This window comes from Oncorhynchus keta, chromosome 19, assembly GCF_023373465.1.
Source record: "Oncorhynchus keta strain PuntledgeMale-10-30-2019 chromosome 19, Oket_V2, whole genome shotgun sequence".
In the NCBI taxonomy this organism is placed as follows: domain Eukaryota; kingdom Metazoa; phylum Chordata; class Actinopteri; order Salmoniformes; family Salmonidae; genus Oncorhynchus; species Oncorhynchus keta.
Window position 1 is genome coordinate 85,479,900 of NC_068439.1, and position 24,281 is coordinate 85,504,180.

Consider the following 24,281-nt stretch of genomic DNA (forward strand, 5'->3'; position numbering starts at 1 on the left):
TGGCGCTGATAGGCTGCATCCAATTTGTTGGAGGCTATTTTATAGATGTCATCGCCAAAGTCAAGGATCGGTTGGAGTGTCAGTTTTACCAGGGTATGTTTGGCAGCATGAGTGAAGGATGCTTTGTTACGAAATAGGAAGCAGATTCTAGATTTAATTTTGGATTGGAGATGCATAATGTGAGTCTAGACACCTAGGTATTTGTAGTTGTCCACATATTCTAAGTCAGAACCGTCCAAAGTAGTGATACTAGATGGGCGGGCTTTTAGTTTTACTTGCATTTGAAAGCAGTTGGTGGCCACGGAACGAGAGTTGTATGGCATTGAAGCACATTTGGAGGTTAGTTAACAAGGTGTCCAAAGAAGGACCAAAAGTATACAGAATGGTGTCGTTCCAGTGTAATTCCCGGAGCCGTCACAGTCTCAGCTTGAGGGGGAATATGATGTCACTGATGCCTCTCTGGGAGGAGAGCCTTGATCTCGTCTTAACTTCTTGTCCAGGGACTGAACATTAGGAAGTAATATTTCAGGGAAGTCTTTTTTGTGATGGAAATGCGGGTGAGTGATCTAATAACTAAAAGTTAGTTTTTTGGCAGTAGGTAATAATGCAAGAAACCTTCTGAGGAAAATAATGTAAGATATAACACACAAAAACAACTATACTGTAAAGTTGGCTAGGAGCTAGAAGCAGGGTGACCATGTCTGTTGGCGCCATCTTATTTATGACTTTGTGGTTGTGGTAACTAGTGAAGACCAGGCACAACTCTGATATAAAGGTTTTTTTCCTCAAAGTTGCTGGAATGCCATGTGCCCTACTTATATCAGTACACTCGTAACGACCTAATCATTTCAAAACTTGTTCGATGAAATAAGCCATTAAATATGTTAACGAAATTCGCCACTCATTGACCTCCATACAAAAACTCCTTTCTTGGTGACAAATACATAAAAACGCCCCCTGCTGGAGAAGTCAGACTTTAGGCCCTGTTATCTCTCTTGCTTCAAGTCTTCCTCCCTTTGTGTCCCAACTGCACCCTATTCCTTATAATATAGTGCACGACCAGGGCACTTGGCTCAAATCAAAAGGAGTGCACTATACAGGGAATAGCGTGCCATTTGGGATCATTCCTTAGCGTGATAGATCTAACGCCTGGATATGTATTTTAAGTATCAGCTCACATACACTATATATACAAAAGTATGTGGACATACCTTTAAATTAGTGGATTCGGCTATTTCAGCCACACCTGTTGCTGACACATCGAGCACACAGCCATGCAATCTCCATAAACAAACACTGGCAGTATAATGGCCTTCCTGAAGAGCTCAGTGACTTTCAACATGGCACCATCATAGGATGCCACCTTTCCAACAAGTCGGTTTGTCAAATTTGTGCCCTGTTTAGAGCTGCCTGTCAACTGTAAATGCTGTTAATGTGAAGTGAAAACGTCTAGGAGCAACAACGGCTCAGCTGTGAAGTGGTAGGCCACATCAGCTCACCGAACGGGACCACCGTGTGCTGAGGTACATAGAGCTTCATTCTGTCCTCGGTTGCAACACTCACTACAGAGTTCCAAACTGCCTCTGGAAGCAACATCAGCACAATAACTGTTCGGCTGGAGCTTCATGAAATGGGTTTCCATGGCAGAGCAGCCGCACACAAGCCTAAGATCACCATGTGTAATGTCAAGCGTCGGTTGGAGTGGTGTAAATGTCACGGACATTGGACTCTGGAGCAGTGAAATCTCGTTCTTTGGAGTGATAAATCACGCTTCACCATCAGGCAGTCCAATCAACAAAGCTGGGTTTGGCAGATGCCAGAAGAACGCTACCTGCCCGAATGCATAGTGACCACTGTAGAGTTTGGTGGAGAAGGAATAATGTTTTTTCATGGTCCGGGCTAGGCCCCTTAGTTCCAGTGAAGGGAAATCTTAACGCTACAGCATACAATGACATTCTAGACGATTCTGTGCTTCCAACTTTGTAGCAACAGTTTTGGGGAAGGCCCTTTTACTTTTTCAATATGATCAAACACTGTTAGGAAGAATTGGAACGCTGACTGTGAGCCAGGCCTAATCGCCCAACATCAGTGCCCAGCCTCACTAATTCTCTTGTAGCTGAATGGAAGAAATTCCCTGCAGCAATGTTAAAATATCTAGTGGAAAGCCTTCCCAGAAGAGTGGAGGCTGTTATAGCAGCAAATACCCATGATTCTGGAATGAGATGTTCGACGAGCAGGTGTCCACATACTTTTGGTCATGTAGTGTAGGTTATAGCAATTTGTCAATCCATCACACAGTCTTTGACGTGACACAAACACTGATTGTTGCCTCGCCTTAGCTATGGAACGCGCCTCGAGTTTCATCAGGCTTCTTGCCACGTTTAAAAGAACTGGGGACTTGAAATTAGGGAAACATTTTTGAACGGTCATTTAACTCGTATTTCCAAGTCGGAAACTTTCAGGAGCTCGGACATTCTGACCTGAAGATCACGGACGCCCTAATTTAACCTTTTATTCCCGAGTTCCCAGTTGTCTGGAAAGCACCATTATACCCATATCTAGCGATGACTTCACTGGTGACGCCATCACCGGTATCCAGTGATGACGTCATTACCGGTATCCAGTGGTGACGCCATTACCGGTATCCAGTGATGACGTCATTACCGGTATCTAGTGGTGACGTCATTACCGGTATCTAGTGGTGAAGCCATTACCGGTATCTAGTGGTGACGCCATTACCGGTATCTAGTGGTGAAGCCATTACCGGTATCTAGTGGTGAAGCCATTACCGGTATCCAGTGATGACGTCATTACCGGTATCCAGTGATGATGTCATTACCCGTATCCAGTGATGATGTCATTACCTGTATCCAGTGATGATGTCATTACCTGTATCCAGTGATGATGTCATTACCTGTATCCAGTGATGATGTCATTACCTGTATCCAGTGATGATGTCATTACCCGTATCCAGTGATGACGTCATTACCCGTATCCAGTGATGATGTCATTACCCGTATCCAGTGATGATGTCATTACCCGTATCCAGTGATGATGTCATTACCTGTATCCAGTGATGATGTCATTACCTGTATCCAGTGATGATGTCATTACCTGTATCCAGTGATGATGTCATTACCTGTATCCAGTGATGATGTCATTACCCGTATCCAGTGATGATGTCATTACCGGTATCCAGTGATGACGTCATTACCGGTATCCAGTGATGACGTCATTACCCGTATCCAGTGATGACGTCATTACCTGTATCCAGTGATGATGTCATTACCCGTATCCAGTGATGACGTCATTACCTGTATCCAGTGATGACGTCATTACCTGTATCTAGTGATGACGTCATTACCCGTATCTAGTGATGACTTCACTTCCCAGTGTTTGTTTATCAATGGGCTGATTTGATTATGCTAAGCCACGTGGCACCAGTCTATGGTCCTCTTTCACCACGAATGAAGCACCCTTCTCAAATCCAGCAGTAATCTGCAAATCCAACAATAATCTACGAATCCAACAGTAATCTACGGATCCAACAATAATGATATGATATATATGATATATGCCATTTAGCAGACGCTTTTATCCAAAGCGACTTACAGTCATGTGTGCATACATTCTACTTATGGGTGGTCCCGGGGATCGAACCCACTACCCTGGCGTTACAAGCGCCATGCTCTACTAACTGAGCTACAGAAGGCTCCAACAGTAATCTAGGAATCCAACAGTAATCTACGAATCCAACAGTAATCTAGGAATCCAACAGTAATCTACGAATCCAACAATAATCTACGTAGCCAACAGTAATCTACGAATCCAACAGTAATCTATTAATCCAACAGTAATCTACAATGATAATCTACCAATCCAACAGTAATCTACCAATCCAACAGTAATCTACGTCCAACAGTAATCTACGTGTATCTACCAATCCAACAGTAATCTACCAATCCAACAGTAATCTACCAATCCAACAGTAATCTGTCCAACAGTAATCTACTACCTGAATCCAACAGTAATCTACCAATCCAACAGTAATCTACCAATCCAACAGTAATCTAGTGAATCCAACAGTAATCTACCAATTACAGTAATCTACGTATCCAACAGTAATCTCACGATCCAACAGTAATCTACCAATCCAACAGTAATCTACCAATCCAACAGTAATCTACCAATCCAACAGTAATCTACAATGACAGTAATCTACCAATCCAACAGTAATCTACCAATCCAACAGTAATCTCAATGCAACAGTAATCTACGTATCCAACAGTAATCTCGTATCCAACAGTAATCTACCGATCCAACAGTAATCTACCAATCCAACAGTAATCTACGAATCCAACAGTAATCTAGTGATCCAACAGTAATCTACCAATCCAACAGTAATCTACCGATCCAACAGTAATCTACGTCCAACAGTAATCTACCAATCCAACAGTAATCTACCAATCCAACAGTAATCTACCAATCCAACAGTAATCTACCCAACAGTAATCTACGTGGTCCAACAGTAATCTACCAATCCAACAGTAATCTAGTGATGAACAGTAATCTACGAATCCAACAGTAATCTCGTAGCCAACAGTAATCTACGTAGCCAACAGTAATCTACAATCCAACAGTAATCTACGAATCCAACAGTAATCTACCAATCCAACAGTAATCTACGTATCCAACAGTAATCTACCAATCCAACAGTAATCTACGTAGCCAACAGTAATCTACGAATCCAACAGTAATCTACCCAACAGTAATCTACCAATCCAACAGTAATCTACCAATCCAACAGTAATCTACGAATCCAACAGTAATCTACGAATCCAACAGTAATCTACCAATCCAACAGTAATCTACGAATGCAACAGTAATCTACTTAATCCAACAGTAATCTACGAATCCAACAGTAATCTACGAATCCAACAGTAATCTACGTAGCCAACAGTAATCTACGTAGCCAACAGTAATCTACGTACCAACAGTAATCTACGAATCCAACAGTAATCTACCAATCCAACAGTAATCTACCAATCCAACAGTAATCTACGTGATCCAACAGTAATCTACCAATCCAACAGTAATCTACGTATCCAACAGTAATCTACTTCCAACAGTAATCTACCAATCCAACAGTAATCTACCAATCCAACAGTAATCTACCAATCCAACAGTAATCTACCAATCCAACAGTAATCTACCAATCCAACAGTAATCTACCAATCCAACAGTAATCTACCAATCCAACAGTAATCTACCAATCCAACAGTAATCTACCAATCCAACAGTAATCTACCAATCCAACAGTAATCTACCAATCCAACAGTAATCTACCAATCCAACAGTAATCTACCAATCCAACAGTAATCTACCAATCCAACAGTAATCTACGGATCCAACAGTAATCTACCAATCCAACAGTAATCTACCAATCCAACAGTAATCTACCAATCCAACAGTAATCTACCAATCCAACAGTAATCTACCAATCCAACAGTAATCTACCAATCCAACAGTAATCTACCAATCCAACAGTAATCTACCGATCCAACAGTAATCTACCAATCCAACAGTAATCTACCAATCCAACAGTAATCTACCAATCCAACAGTAATCTACCAATCCAACAGTAATCTACCAATCCAACAGTAATCTACCAATCCAACAGTAATCTACCAATCCAACAGTAATCTACCAATCCAACAGTAATCTACCAATCCAACAGTAATCTACCAATCCAACAGTAATCTACCAATCCAACAGTAATCTACCAATCCAACAGTAATCTACCAATCCAACAGTAATCTACCAATCCAACAGTAATCTACCAATCCAACAGTAATCTACGAATCCAACAGTAATCTACCAATCCAACAGTAATCTACCAATCCAACAGTAATCTACGAATCCAACAGTAATCTACGTAGCCAACAGTAATCTACGTAGCCAACAGTAATCTACGTAGCCAACAGTAATCTACGAATCCAACAGTAATCTACGAATCCAACAGTAATCTACCAATCCAACAGTAATCTACCAATCCAACAGTAATCTACGTATCCAACAGTAATCTACGTAGCCAACAGTAATCTACCAATCCAACAGTAATCTACCAATCCAACAGTAATCTACGTATCCAACAGTAATCTACCAATCCAACAGTAATCTACCAATCCAACAGTAATCTACCAATCCAACAGTAATCTACCAATCCAACAGTAATCTACCAATCCAACAGTAATCTACCAATCCAACAGTAATCTACGTAGCCAACAGTAATCTACCAATCCAACAGTAATCTACCAATCCAACAGTAATCTACCAATCCAACAGTAATCTACCAATCCAACAGTAATCTACGAATCCAACAGTAATCTACGAATCCAACAGTAATCTACGTAGCCAACAGTAATCTACGAATCCAACAGTAATCTACCAATCCAACAGTAATCTACCAATCCAACAGTAATCTACCAATCCAACAGTAATCTACGAATCCAACAGTAATCTACCAATCCAACAGTAATCTACCAATCCAACAGTAATCTACCAATCCAACAGTAATCTACCAATCCAACAGTAATCTACGAATCCAACAGTAATCTACCAATCCAACAGTAATCTACGAATCCAACAGTAATCTACGGATCCAACAGTAATCTACCAATCCAACAGTAATCTACCAATCCAACAGTAATCTACGTAGCCAACAGTAATCTACCAATCCAACAGTAATCTACCAATCCAACAGTAATCTACCAATCCAACAGTAATCTACCAATCCAACAGTAATCTACCAATCCAACAGTAATCTACCAATCCAACAGTAATCTACCAATCCAACAGTAATCTACCAATCCAACAGTAATCTACGTAGCCAACAGTAATCTACCAATCCAACAGTAATCTACGAATCCAACAGTAATCTACCAATCCAACAGTAATCTACCAATCCAACAGTAATCTACCAATCCAACAGTAATCTACCAATCCAACAGTAATCTACCAATCCAACAGTAATCTACGTATCCAACAGTAATCTACCAATCCAACAGTAATCTACGAATCCAACAGTAATCTACCAATCCAACAGTAATCTACGTAGCCAACAGTAATCTACGAATCCAACAGTAATCTACGTAGCCAACAGTAATCTACGTAGCCAACAGTAATCTACGAATCCAACAGTAATCTACGAATCCAACAGTAATCTACCAATCCAACAGTAATCTACCAATCCAACAGTAATCTACCAATCCAACAGTAATCTACCAATCCAACAGTAATCTACGGATCCAACAGTAATCTACGTAGCCAACAGTAATCTACGAATCCAACAGTAATCTACCAATCCAACAGTAATCTACCAATCCAACAGTAATCTACCAATCCAACAGTAATCTACCAATCCAACAGTAATCTACCAATCCAACAGTAATCTACGAATCCAACAGTAATCTACGAATCCAACAGTAATCTACCAATCCAACAGTAATCTACCAATCCAACAGTAATCTACGAATCCAACAGTAATCTACGTAGCCAACAGTAATCTACCAATCCAACAGTAATCTACCAATCCAACAGTAATCTACCAATCCAACAGTAATCTACCAATCCAACAGTAATCTACGAATCCAACAGTAATCTACCAATCCAACAGTAATCTACCAATCCAACAGTAATCTACGTAGCCAACAGTAATCTACGTAGCCAACAGTAATCTACGTAGCCAACAGTAATCTACGAATCCAACAGTAATCTACCAATCCAACAGTAATCTACGAATCCAACAGTAATCTACGAATCCAACAGTAATCTACGTATCCAACAGTAATCTACCAATCCAACAGTAATCTACGAATCCAACAGTAATCTACCAATCCAACAGTAATCTACCAATCCAACAGTAATCTACCAATCCAACAGTAATCTACGAATCCAACAGTAATCTACGAATCCAACAGTAATCTACCAATCCAACAGTAATCTACGAATCCAACAGTAATCTACCAATCCAACAGTAATCTACCAATCCAACAGTAATCTACGTAGCCAACAGTAATCTACGAATCCAACAGTAATCTACCAATCCAACAGTAATCTACCAATCCAACAGTAATCTACGAATCCAACAGTAATCTACGAATCCAACAGTAATCTACGAATCCAACAGTAATCTACGAATCCAACAGTAATCTACGAATCCAACAGTAATCTACCAATCCAACAGTAATCTACCAATCCAACAGTAATCTACCAATCCAACAGTAATCTACCAATCCAACAGTAATCTACGAATCCAACAGTAATCTACCAATCCAACAGTAATCTACCAATCCAACAGTAATCTACCAATCCAACAGTAATCTACCAATCCAACAGTAATCTACCAATCCAACAGTAATCTACCAATCCAACAGTAATCTACCAATCCAACAGTAATCTACCAATCCAACAGTAATCTACCAATCCAACAGTAATCTACGTATCCAACAGTAATCTACCAATCCAACAGTAATCTACCGATCCAACAGTAATCTACGAATCCAACAGTAATCTACCAATCCAACAGTAATCTACCAATCCAACAGTAATCTACCAATCCAACAGTAATCTACGAATCCAACAGTAATCTACCAATCCAACAGTAATCTACGTAATCCAACAGTAATCTACGGATCCAACAGTAATCTACCAATCCAACAGTAATCTACGAATCCAACAGTAATCTACCAATCCAACAGTAATCTACCAATCCAACAGTAATCTACCAATCCAACAGTAATCTACGTAGCCAACAGTAATCTACCAATCCAACAGTAATCTACCAATCCAACAGTAATCTACCAATCCAACAGTAATCTACCAATCCAACAGTAATCTACCAATCCAACAGTAATCTACCAATCCAACAGTAATCTACCAATCCAACAGTAATCTACCAATCCAACAGTAATCTACCAATCCAACAGTAATCTACCAATCCAACAGTAATCTACCAATCCAACAGTAATCTACCAATCCAACAGTAATCTACCAATCCAACAGTAATCTACCAATCCAACAGTAATCTACCAATCCAACAGTAATCTACCAATCCAACAGTAATCTACGTAGCCAACAGTAATCTACGAATCCAACAGTAATCTACCAATCCAACAGTAATCTACCAATCCAACAGTAATCTACCAATCCAACAGTAATCTACCAATCCAACAGTAATCTACCAATCCAACAGTAATCTACCAATCCAACAGTAATCTACCAATCCAACAGTAATCTACCAATCCAACAGTAATCTACGAATCCAACAGTAATCTACGAATCCAACAGTAATCTACGTAGCCAACAGTAATCTACGAATCCAACAGTAATCTACGAATCCAACAGTAATCTACCAATCCAACAGTAATCTACCAATCCAACAGTAATCTACCAATCCAACAGTAATCTACCAATCCAACAGTAATCTACTTAATCCAACAGTAATCTACGTAGCCAACAGTAATCTACGTAATCTACGAATCCAACAGTAATCTACCAATCCAACAGTAATCTACGAATCCAACAGTAATCTACGGATCCAACAGTAATCTACCAATCCAACAGTAATCTACGTAGCCAACAGTAATCTACCAATCCAACAGTAATCTACGAATCCAACAGTAATCTACCAATCCAACAGTAATCTACGAATCCAACAGTAATCTACGAATCCAACAGTAATCTACCAATCCAACAGTAATCTACGAGCCAACAGTAATCTACGAATCCAACAGTAATCTACGAATCCAACAGTAATCTACGAATCCAACAGTAATCTACCAATCCAACAGTAATCTACCAATCCAACAGTAATCTACCAATCCAACAGTAATCTACCAATCCAACAGTAATCTACCAATCCAACAGTAATCTACGAATCCAACAGTAATCTACGAATCCAACAGTAATCTACCAATCCAACAGTAATCTACGAATCCAACAGTAATCTACGAATCCAACAGTAATCTACCAATCCAACAGTAATCTACCAATCCAACAGTAATCTACCAATCCAACAGTAATCTACCAATCCAACAGTAATCTACCAATCCAACAGTAATCTACGAATCCAACAGTAATCTACCAATCCAACAGTAATCTACCAATCCAACAGTAATCTACGAATCCAACAGTAATCTACCAATCCAACAGTAATCTACCAATCCAACAGTAATCTACCAATCCAACAGTAATCTACCAATCCAACAGTAATCTACGTATCCAACAGTAATCTACCAATCCAACAGTAATCTACCAATCCAACAGTAATCTACGAATCCAACAGTAATCTACGTAGCCAACAGTAATCTACGAATCCAACAGTAATCTACGAATCCAACAGTAATCTACGAATCCAACAGTAATCTACGAATCCAACAGTAATCTACGTAGCCAACAGTAATCTACGAATCCAACAGTAATCTACCAATCCAACAGTAATCTACCAATCCAACAGTAATCTACCAATCCAACAGTAATCTACCAATCCAACAGTAATCTACGAATCCAACAGTAATCTACGTAGCCAACAGTAATCTACGTAGCCAACAGTAATCTACCAATCCAACAGTAATCTACCAATCCAACAGTAATCTACCAATCCAACAGTAATCTACCAATCCAACAGTAATCTACGTATCCAACAGTAATCTACGAATCAACAGTAATCTACGAATCCAACAGTAATCTACGTAGCCAACAGTAATCTACGAATCCAACAGTAATCTACGTATCCAACAGTAATCTACCAATCCAACAGTAATCTACGAATCCAACAGTAATCTACGGCCATCTACCAATCCAACAGTAATCTACCAATCCAACAGTAATCTACGTAGCCAACAGTAATCTACGAATCCAACAGTAATCTACGTAGCCAACAGTAATCTACGTAGCCAACAGTAATCTACCAATCCAACAGTAATCTACCAATCCAACAGTAATCTACCAATCCAACAGTAATCTACCAATCCAACAGTAATCTACGAATCCAACAGTAATCTACAACAACAGTAATCTACGTAGCCAACAGTAATCTACCAATCCAACAGTAATCTACCAATCCAACAGTAATCTACCAATCCAACAGTAATCTACCAATCCAACAGTAATCTACCAATCCAACAGTAATCTACGTAGCCAACAGTAATCTACGAATCCAACAGTAATCTACCAATCCAACAGTAATCTACGAATCCAACAGTAATCTACCAATCCAACAGTAATCTACCAATCCAACAGTAATCTACGAATCCAACAGTAATCTACCAATCCAACAGTAATCTACCAATCCAACAGTAATCTACGTAGCCAACAGTAATCTACGAATCCAACAGTAATCTACGAATCCAACAGTAATCTACCAATCCAACAGTAATCTACCAATCCAACAGTAATCTACCAATCCAACAGTAATCTACGTAGCCAACAGTAATCTACGTAGCCAACAGTAATCTACCAATCCAACAGTAATCTACCAATCCAACAGTAATCTACGTAGCCAACAGTAATCTACGTAGCCAACAGTAATCTACCAATCCAACAGTAATCTACGTAGCCAACAGTAATCTACGAATCCAACAGTAATCTACGAATCCAACAGTAATCTACCAATCCAACAGTAATCTACCAATCCAACAGTAATCTACGTAGCCAACAGTAATCTACCAATCCAACAGTAATCTACGAATCCAACAGTAATCTACGAATCCAACAGTAATCTACGAATCCAACAGTAATCTACGTAGCCAACAGTAATCTACCTACGAATCCAACAGTAATCTACCGATCCAACAGTAATCTACCAATCCAACAGTAATCTACCAATCCAACAGTAATCTACCAATCCAACAGTAATCTACCAATCCAACAGTAATCTACGTAGCCAACAGTAATCTACCAATCCAACAGTAATCTACCAATCCAACAGTAATCTACCGATCCAACAGTAATCTACCAATCCAACAGTAATCTACCAATCCAACAGTAATCTACCAATCCAACAGTAATCTACCAATCCAACAGTAATCTACGTAGCTCTGTGATTTTGTCAACAAGGCATTATGGTGTATCATACATCTCTTTTCCATGAAGTATTTTTTTGTTCATTGGGAAGACAAAGTGTTTTATTTTCCATCAAAAGCAATCCCTTTTGCCTGTGAAACCACAGAATCCTAGTAATTACAGCACGTGCTTAATTACATCACTTTTGTTTTGAGCAGATGTCGCCTGTGGTTTTAAACAATAAGGGTCTAGTCCGTTTGAACATCTGGGAGACCAGGTAGGGTCTAGTCCATCTGAACGTCTGGGAGACCAGGTAGGGTCTAGTCCATCTGAACGTCTGGGAGACCAGGTAGGGTCTAGTCCGTTTGAACGTCTGGGAGACCAGGTAGGGTCTAGTCCATCTGAACGTCTGGGAGACCAGGTAGGGTCTAGTCCATCTGAACATCTGGGAGACCAGGTAGGGTCTAGTCCATCTGAACGTCTGGGAGACCAGGTAGGGTCTAGTCCATCTGAAGGCTTCCTATGTAGTGCACTACTTTAGCTCTGAGGCACCCTATGTGTCTGGAAGTTGGGTATAGAAAGGGATTTGAGGTCCATTGGACCGTCTACTAATGGTCCTGGTCATCAAGTATCCTCCATCACTGCTAACGACTCTGGATGAAACCGTTAATCTGTGACTCTGTCTGTCCAGAGCTCTTTATTGTAATTTCTGTCATGTGACGCGGCTGAAGAGCACCTGATTATGATGATGTAAAGAAACAAAGGCCTGTCCAACTTAATAAAATGTTTGTTTAACCTTTCTATCAGAGCGACACACCTATTTATTCATATGGACGTTTGAATGTTCCAGAGGTGCGTTCAGTTATTTTGTTATGCTGCGTGATGATTTATACTGAACGACACGTTTACCCAAAATGGTGCGTACTGCTCTTCAACAGCCTTTGAGGTACTTTGCTCCCCTTTGCTGGGTGTGGACTGATCAATATGGGTGTGACCATTTGAAATCACAAAACTTGTGCAACAAACACCATACAATCTACCTCTGGGTAGATATTATATAATTATACCATAATCAAAAATGTTCATCTAGTCGTTCGGTATAGTACAGTTTCTGTTGAATTCAACGTTGCACACCTTTGGTCATACTGATTTCAACCCCGATGTGGATGTAACCATGGTGACATTTTTGTTAATGTTCCCATGGTGATGTAACTGTATGTGTAACTATGGTGATGTAGTTGAAACTGGTGATAAGGCGCTGGATGTAGTACCTCCTGCCTCCACCAGGCAGCAGCAGATCACCTCTAAATTGTAAAGGTAATTTATAACGGTTGTGCATTTCACACTAAATATCTGCATGAGCCATTTATGAAAAGACTACACATGCAATATTTTTGTGATTTATAAACTTTCCGCACTCCATACAAAAGCATTTTCCTGTTAAAGGGTGACTGCCCAGAGTGGGTGAAAACATACTTTGGTGATCATTTCACTTCTTTATGTTATAGAATACATTTTACCAAGACAAATATGATTATTCATGTTCTGAATCGTTCAGTGGGGTCTTTAACATATCATTAACATTATATAAAATGTTGGAATTCGTAACATAATAAAGTACCAGTCACACACACATTCCAGGGTTTTTCCTTATTATTAATGTTTTCTACATTGTAGAATAATAGTGACGATATCAAAACTATGAAATAACACATATGGAATCATGTAGTAACCAAAAAAAGTGTTAAACAAATCAAAATATTTTATATTTGAGATTCTTCAAAGTTGCCACCCTTTGCCTTGATGACAGCTTTGCACACTCTTGGCATTCTCTCAACCAGCTTCATTAGGTAGTCACCTGGAATGCATTTGAAATAGCAGGCGTGCCTTGTTAGAAGTTAATTTGTGGAATTTCCTTTTTTAGCTGATCAGTTGTGTTGTGACGAGGTAGGGATGGTTTACAGATGACAGCCCTATTTGGTAAAAGGCCAGGTCCATATTATGGCAAGAACAGCTCAAATAAGCAAAGAGAAACAACAGTCCATCATTACTTTACGACATGAAGGTCAGTCAATAAGGAAAATGTCAAGAACTTTGAAAGTTTCTTCAGGTGCAGTCGCAAAAATCATCAAGCGCTATGATGGAACTGGCTCTCATGAGGACCGCAACAGGAAAGGAAGTCCCAGAGTTACCTCTGCTGCAGAGAATAAGTTCATTAGAGTTACCAGCCTCATAAATTGCAGCCCAGATAAATGCTTCAGGGTTCAAGTAACGCACACATTCCAACATCAACTGTTCAGAGGAGACTGCGTGAATCAGGCCTTCATGATCGATTTGCTACTAAGGTACACCAATAACAAGAAGAGACTTGTTTGGGCCAAGAAACACGAGCAATGGACATTAGACCGGTGGAAATATGTCTTTTGGTCTGATGAGTCCAAATTTGAGATGTTTGGTTCCAACTGTCGTGTTTTTGTAATTTGGTTAACTTCTTATGGACGGTAGCGTCCCATCTGGAAACATCCAGTGAAATTGCATGCCGCGAATTTCAAATGACAGAAACATAAATATTTAACATTCATGGAAATAAAAGTGTCATACATCAAAATAAAGCTTAACTTCTTGTTAATCTGCTGTGTCAGATTTGATTTCAACAAGGCTTTACGGCGAGAGCAGACCATGTGATTATCTGAGGACAGCGCCCCGCATACAAAAACATGAAAACCCTTTTTCAACCAGGCAGGTTCGACACGAAAGTCAGAAATAGCGATAAAATAAATGCCTTACCTTTGAAGATCTTCCTCCTGTTGGCACTCCAACCGGTCCCAGTTACATCACAAATGGTCCTTTTGTTCGATAAAGTCCTTCTTTATATTCATAAAAATCAGTTTAGCTGCCGCGCTTCATTCCATCCTTCAAAATCCATACAAAATTAATCCCAAACATTACCAAGTCAAACAACGTTTATAATCAAACCTCAGGTACCCTAATACATAAATAAACAATAACATTTAGACGGAGAATAGTATGTTCATTACCAGAGATAAATAACAAAGAACACGCTTTCACCCAGTCAGTCAATGGAAACATGACAGCCAAAATGGGAGCCACTTCGAAAAACCACAACTTCTATCTCATTTTTCCAAAAACCAGCCTGAAACTCTTTCTAGAGACTGTTGACATCTAGTGGAAGCAGTGGAAGTCTTTTTTTTGGGATGGTTTGTCCTCTGGGTTTCGCCTGCCATATCAGTTCTGTTATACTCAAATCATTTGAACAGTTTTAGAAAATTTTGAGTGTTTTTCTATCCAAATCTACCAATTATATGCATATCCTAGCTTCTGGGCCTGAGAAACAAGCAGTTTATTTTGGACATGCATTTCATCCGAACGTGAAAATACTACACATGCGAGATTAACCCAACCCCTCTGAATCAGAGAGGTTCGGTGGGCTGCCTTAATCGACATCCACGTCTTCAGCGTTCAGGAAACAGTGGGTAAGCTGCCTTTCTCAGGGGCAGAACGACAGATTTTTTACCTTGTCAGCTCGGGGATTCGATCCAGCAACCTTTTGGTTACTGGCCCAACGCTATAACCACTAGGCTACCTGCCGCCGGAGTGCTGCCTCAGATGACCTGGCCTCCACAATCACCCCACCTCAACCCAATTGAGATGGTTTGGGATGAGTTGGATCGCAGAATGAAGGAAAAGCAATCAACAAGTGCTCAGCATATGATGGAACTCCTTCAACACTGAAAAGCATTCCAGGCGACTCCCTCATGAAGCTGGTTGAGAGAATGCCTACTTTGAAGAAACTAAAATCTATGTACAGTTGAAGTCGGAAGTTTACATGGAGTCAATAAAACTCATTTTTCAACCACTCCCCAAATTTCCTCTTAACAAACTATAGTTTTGGAAAGTCGGTTAAGACAACTAATTTGTTCCTGACACGAGTAATTTTTCCAACAATTGTTTACAGACAGATTATTTCACTATCACAATTCCAGTGGGTCAGAAGTTTACGTACACTAAGTTGACTGTGCCTTTAAACAGCTTGGAAAATGCCAGAAAATGATATCGTGGCTTTAGAAGCTTGTGATCATCTGAGTCAATTGGAGGTGTACCTGTGGATGAATTTCAAGGCCTACCTTCAAACTCAGTGCCTCTTTGCTTGACATCATGGGAAAATCAAAGGAAATCAGCCAAGACCTCAGAAAATTGTAGACCTCCTCAAGTCTGGTTCATCCTTGGGATCAATTTCCAAATGCCTGAAGGTACCACGTTCATCTGTACAAACAATAGTACGCAAGTATAAACACAATGGGACCATGCAGCCATCATACCGCCTCAGGACTACCTGGCATGATGACTCCTTGCTGTCCCCAGTCCACCTGGCCGTGCTGCTGCTCCAGTTTCAACCTTTCTGCCTGCGGCTATGGAATCCTGACCTGTTCACCGGACGTGCTACCTGTCCCAGACCTATTATTAGACCATACTAGTCATTTATGAACATTTGAACATCTTAGCCATGTTCTGTTATCTCCACCCGGCACAGCCAGAAGAGGACTGGCCACCCCACATAGCCTGGTTCCTCTCTAGGTTTCTTCCTAGGTTTTGGCCTTTCTACGGAGTTTTTCCTAGCCAACGTGCTTCAACACCTGCATTGCTTGCTGTTTGGGGTTTTATGCTGGGTTTCTCATCTACACCACCATCTATAACCTGACCAGACCCAGCCTCATCTACACCATCAATAACCTCACCAGACCCAGCCTCATCTACACCATCAATAACCTGACAAGACCCAGCCTCATCTACACCACCATCTATAACCTGACTAGACCCAGCCTCATCTACACCACCATCTATAACCTGACGAGACCCAGCCTCATCTACACCACCATCTATAACCTGACTAGACCCAGCCTCATCTACACCACCATCTATAACCTGACTAGACCCAGCCTCATCTACACCATCTATAACATAACTAGACCCAGCCTCATCTACACCACCATCTATAACCTGACGAGACCCAGCCTCATCTATAACATGACTAGACCCAGCCTCATCTACACCACCATCTATAGTATGACTAGTCCCAGCCTCATCGACACCATCTATAACCTGAATAGACCCAGCCTCATCTACACCGCCATCTATAACCTGAATAGACCCAGCCTCATCTACACCACCATCTATAACCTGACTAGACCCAGCTTCATCTACACCACCATCTATAGTATGACTAGACCCAGCCTCATCTACACCATCTATAACATGACTAGACCCAGCCTCATCTACACCATCTATAACCTGACTAGACCCAGCCTCATCTACACCACCATCCATAACATGACTCGACCCAGCCTCAAATACACCACCATCCATAACCTGACTAGACCCAGCCTCATCTACACCTCCATCTATAACCTGACTAGACCCAGCCTCATCTATAACCTGACTAGACCCAGCCTCATCTACACCACCATCTATAACCTGACTAGACCCAGCCTCATCTACACCACCATCTATAACCTGACCAGACCCAGCCTCATCTACACCATCAATAACCTCATCAGACCCAGCCTCATCTACACCATCAATAACCTGACAAGACCCAGCCTCATCTACACCACCATCTATAACCTGACTAGACCCAGCCTCATCTACACCACCATCTATAACCTGACGAGACCCAGCCTCATCTACACCACCATCTATAACCTGACTAGACCCAGCCTCATCTACACCACCATCTATAACCTGACTAGACCCAGCCTCATCTACACCATCTATAACCTGACTAGACCCAGCCTCATCTACATCACCATCTATAACCTGACTAGACCCAGCCTCATCTACACCACCATCTATAACCTGACGAGACCCAGCCTCATCTATAACATGACTAGACCCAGCCTCATCTACACCACCATCTATAGTATGACTAGTCCCAGCCTCATCGACACCATCTATAACCTGAATAGACCCAGCCTCATCTACACCGCCATCTATAACCTGAATAGACCCAGCCTCATCTACACCACCATCTATAACCTGACTAGACCCAGCTTCATCTACACCACCATCTATAGTATGACTAGACCCAGCCTCATCTACACCATCTATAACATGACTAGACCCAGCCTCATCTACACCATCTATAACCTGACTAGACCCAGCCTCATCTACACCACCATCTATAACAGACCCAGATCTACACCACCATCTATAGTATGACCCAGCCTCATCTACACCACCATCCATAACCTGACTAGACCCAGCCTCATCTACACCTCCATCTATAACCTGACTAGACCCAGCCTCATCTACACCATCATCTATAACCTGACTAGACCCAGCCTCATCTACACCACCATCTATAACCTGACTAGACCCAGCCTCATCTACACCACCATCTATAACCTGACTAGACCCAGCCTCATCTACCCAGCCATCTATAACCTGACTAGACCCAGCCTCATCTACACCACCATCTATAACCTGACTAGACCCAGCCTCATCTACACCACCATCTATAACCTGACTAGACCCAGCCTCATCTATAACCTGACTAGACCCAGCCTCATCTACACCATCTATAACCTGACTAGACCCAGCCTCATCTACACCATCAAAAACCTGACTAGACCCAGCCTCATCTACACCACCATCTATAACCTGACTAGACCCAGCCTCATCTACACCATCTATAACCTGACTAGACCCAGTCTCATCTACACCACCATCCATGACATGAATAGACCCAGCCTCATCTACACCACCATCCATGACATGAATAGACCCAGCCTCATCGACACCACCATCTATAACCTGACTCCACCCAGCCTCATCTACACCACCATCCATGACATGAATAGACCCAGCCTCATCTACACCACCATCTATAACATGACTAGTCCCAGCCTCATCTACACCACCATTTATAACCTGACTAGACCCCGCCTTATCTACACCACCATCCATGACATGAATAGACCCAGCCTCATCTACACCACCATCCATGACATGAATAGACCCAGCCTCATCTACACCACCATCTATAGTATAACTAGACCCAGCCTCATCGACACCACCATCTATAACCTGACTCCACCCAGCCTCATCTACACCACCATCTATAACATGACTAGAACCAACCTCATCTACACCACCATCTATAGTATGACTAGTCCCAGCCTCATCTACACCACCATCTATAATATGACTAGACCCAGCCTCATCGACACCATCTATAGTATGACTAGACCCAGCCTCATCTACACCATCTATAACCTGACTTGACCCAGCCTCATCTACACTGCCATCTATAACCTGAATAGACCCAGCCTCATCTACACCACCATCTATAGTATGACTAGACCCAGCCTCATCTACACCATCTATAACCTGACTTGACCCAGCCTCATCTACACCACCATCCATAACATGACTCGACCCAGCCTCATCTACACCACCATCTATAACATGACTAGAACCAACCTCATCTACACCACCATCTATAGTATGACTAGTCCCAGCCTCATCTACACCACCATCTATAATATGACTAGACCCAGCCTCATCGACACCATCTATAGTATGACTAGACCCAGCCTCATCTACACCATCTATAACCTGACTTGACCCAGCCTCATCTACACTGCCATCTATAACCTGAATAGACCCAGCCTCATCTACACCACCATCTATAATATGACTAGACCCAGCCTCATCGACACCATCTATAGTATGACTAGACCCAGACTCATCTACACCACCATGACTAGACTGACTAGACCCAGCCTCATCTACACCATCAAAAACCTGACTAGACCCAGCCTCATCTGCACCACCATCTATAACCTGACGAGACCCAGCCTCATCTACACCACCATCTATAGTATGACTAGTCCCAGGCTCATCTACACCACCATCTATAACCTGACAAGACCCAGCCTCATCTACACCACCATCTATAGTATGACTAGTCCCAGCCTCATCGACACCATCTATAACATGATGAAACCCAGCCTCATCGACACCACCATCCATGACATGACTAGACCCAGCCTCATCTACACCACCATCCATGACATGAATAGACCCAGCCTCATCGACACCACCATCTATAACCTGACTCCACCCAGCCTCATCTACACCACCATCCATGACATGACTAGACCCAGCCTCATCTACACCACCATCCATGACATGACTAGACCCAGCCTCATCTACACCACCATCCAAGACATGACTAGACCCAGCCTCATCTACACCACCATCCATGACATGACTCGACCCAGTCTCATCTACACCACCATCTTTCGTATGACTAGACCCAGCCTCATCTACACCCCCATCTATAACATGACTAGAACCAGCCTCATCTACACCACCATCTATAGTATAACTAGACCCAGCCTCATCTACACCCCCATCTATAACATGACTAGACCCAGCCTCATCTACACCACCATCTATAGTATGACTAGACCCAGCCTCATCTACACCATCTATAACATGACTAGACCCAGCCTCATCTACACCACCATCCATAACATGACTCGACCCAGCCTCATCTACACCACCATCTATAACCTGACTAGACCCAGCCTCATCTACACCATCTATAACATGACTAGACCCAGCCTCATCTACACCACCATCCATAACATGACTCGACCCAGCCTCATCTACACCACCATCCATAACATGACTCGACCCAGCCTCATCTACACCACCATCTATAACCTGACTAGACCCAGCCTCATCTACACCTCCATCTATAACCTGACTAGACCCAGCCTCATCTACACCTCCATCTATAACCTGACTAGACCCAGCCTCATCTACACCACCATCTATAACCTGACTAGACCCAGCCTCATCTACACCACCATCTATAGTATGACTAGACCCAGCCTCATCTACACCATCTATAACATGACTAGACCCAGCCTCATCTACACCTCCATCTATAACCTGACTAGACCCAGCCTCATCTACACCTCCATCTATAACCTGACTAGACCCAGCCTCATCTACACCACCATCTATAACCTGACTAGACCCAGCCTCAACTACACCACCATCTATAACCTGACTAGACCCAGCCTCATCTACACCATCTATAACCTGACTAGACCCAGCCTCATCTACACCACCATCCATAACATGACTCAACCCAGCCTCATCTACACCACCATCTATAACCTGACTAGACCCAGCCTCATCTACACCACCATCTATAACCTGACCCAACCCAGCCTCATCTACACCTCCATCTATAACCTGACTAGACCCAGCCTCAAATACATCATCTATAACCTGACTAGACCCAGCCTCATCTACACCACCATCTATAGCATGACTAGACCCAGCCTCATCTACACCACCATCTATAACATGACTAGAACCAGCCTCATCTACACCACCATCTATAACCTGACTAGACCCAGCCTCATCTACACCACCATCTATAACCTGACTAGACCCAGCCTCATCTACACCACCATCTATAGCCTGACTAGACCCAGCCTCATCTACACCACCATCTATAACCTGACTAGACCCAGCCTCATCTACACCACCATCTATAACCTGACTAGACCCAGCCTCATCTACACCACCATCTATAACCTGACTAGACCCAGCCTCATCTACACCACCATCTATAACCTGACTAGACCCAGCCTCATCTACACCACCATCTATAGTATGACTAGATCCAGCCTCATCTACACCACCATCTATAGTATGACTAGATCCAGCCTCATCTACACCACCATCTATAACCTGACGAAACCCAGCCTCATCTACACCACCATCTATAGTATGACTAGATCCAGCCTCATCTACACCACCATCTATAGTATAACAAGACCCAGCCTCATCTACACCACCATCTATAACCTGACTAGACCCAGCCTCATCTACACCACCATCTATAGTATGACTAGATCCAGCCTCATCTACACCACCATCTATAGTATAACTAGTCCCAGCCTCATCTACACCACCATCTATAACCTGACGAGACCCAGCCTCATCTACACCACCATCTATAGTATAACTAGACCCAGCCTCATCTACACCACCATCTATAGTATAACTAGACCCAGCCTCATCTACACCACCATCTATAGTATAACTAGACCCAGCCTCATCTACACCACCATCTATAGTATAACTAGACCCAGCCTCATCTACACCACCATCTATAGTATAACTAGACCCAGCCTCATCTACACCACCATCTATAACCTGACTAGACCCAGCCTCATCTACACCACCATCTATAGTATGACTAGACCCAGCCTCATCTACACCACCATCTATAGTATAACTAGACCCAGCCTCATCTACACCACCATCTATAGTATAACTAGACCCAGCCTCATCTACACCACCATCTATAGTATGACTAGATCCAGCCTCATCTACACCACCATCTATAGTATAACTTGACCCAGCCTCATCTACACCACCATCTATAGTATGACTAGATCCAGCCTCATCTACACCACCATCTATAGTATGACTAGATCCAGCCTCATCTACACCACCATCTATAGTATAACTAGACCCAGCCTCATCTACACCACCATCTATAACCTGAATAGACCCAGCCTCATCTACACCACCATCTATAGTATGACTGATGAGACCCAGCCTCATCTACACCACCATCTATAACCTGAATAGACCCAGCCTCATCTACACCACCATCTATAACCTGACTAGACCCAGCCTCATCTACACCATCTATAACCTGACATCCAGCCTCATCTACATCTATATGACTAGATCCAGCCTCATCTACACCACCATCTATAGTATAACTAGATCCAGCCTCATCTACACCACCATCTATAACCTCACGAGACCCAGCCTCATCTACACCACCATCTATAGTATAACTAGACCCAGCCTCTGCTGCCTGTGTCTCATGGCCACTGGCACGTTGAACTCGATTTTCCCCACTGGCGCTTGTACACTCACCTTGTCTACGGCCTTTATGTGGGCATGCAAAGCTCTTATGTCCCAAATCCCCACACTCAATTTATCGTAGACTATCTGTGCCGGCATACCCTGTGTAGAGCCACCTCCCTTGCTTCATTTTAAAATGCACATTTTACTGTTGCTCATTGTTTTTCAGAAACATAAACACTTGCCTCCAGAAATAAACAACATGCTTAACGGAATCTGCCTGGAAACCTGCCGACAGTACACAAAAACCTCTAGCAAACTGAACAAACTGTTCTTTCTGAATTTGATATTAATTAACAGAGGCAAATTCGCAGATGGCGACGATAGAGGGCAGCAGTGTTTTAGGCAACTTTGCAGTATTTTATTTTTAATGTGTAATTTCTTACATTATTAAGCTATAACATACAGCTCATACTCACTCATTACCAGCATTACGACCAGGAATACCAGGAATACCAGGAATACAACTTCCCCGAATCTGACCCTTTGTATCCCAATTGAACTGATTTCAGAGGCTGACCCAAAATATCGGCGGCGGAGAAGAGGTACTAGAAATGGACCTCTAGTCCGACTCAGGAGGCACGCGCACCAGTATATCACTTGCTAATGTTCAGTCTCTGGATAATAAAGCTGATGAGCTGAGGGCGAGGATTTCCTTTCAGAGAAACATCAGGGATTATAACATATTCTGTTTCACGGAAACATGGCTCTCTCGGGATAAACTCTCTGACTCCGTACATCCAGTTGAGTTCTCAGTTCATCGCACAGACAGGAATAAATATCTCTCTGGCAAGATATTTCATGATAACTACTCATCGTGTGATTGTGATACCATAAAGGAACTCAAGACCTTTTGTTCACCTGACCTAGAATACCTCACAATCAAATGCTTACCATATTACCGCCCAAGAGAATTCTCTTCATTTAGAGTCACAGCTGTGTATATTTCCCCTCAAGCCGATACCACGATGGCCCTCAAAGACCTTCACTGGACTTTATGCAAACTGGAAACCACATATCCTGAGGCCACATTTATTGTAGCTGGGGATTTGAGGAACTGAAGTTCTTTCAGGACATCAACTGTAGTACTCGCACTGCTAAAACACTCGCTCACTGCTTCTCCAACTTCCAGAATGCTTACATGCCTCTCCCCGGCCTTGCATTCAGGAAATCTGATCATGACTCCATTCTGCTCCTCCCTTCCTATAAGGCAGAATCTCAAACGGTAA

At 42.1% G+C, this 24,281-nt stretch overlaps 1 long non-coding RNA gene across 1 annotated transcript; it reads left to right on the top strand.

Annotated features, from left to right (window-relative positions):
- The first annotated feature begins 11,987 nt into the window (after window positions 1-11,987).
- On the top strand, window positions 11,988-13,696 carry LOC127909581 (uncharacterized). The gene is made up of 2 exons (XR_008072031.1): window positions 11,988-12,412; window positions 12,449-13,696. It is a non-coding gene; the product is annotated as an uncharacterized LOC127909581 (long non-coding RNA).
- The last annotated feature ends 10,585 nt before the right edge of the window (window positions 13,697-24,281 follow it).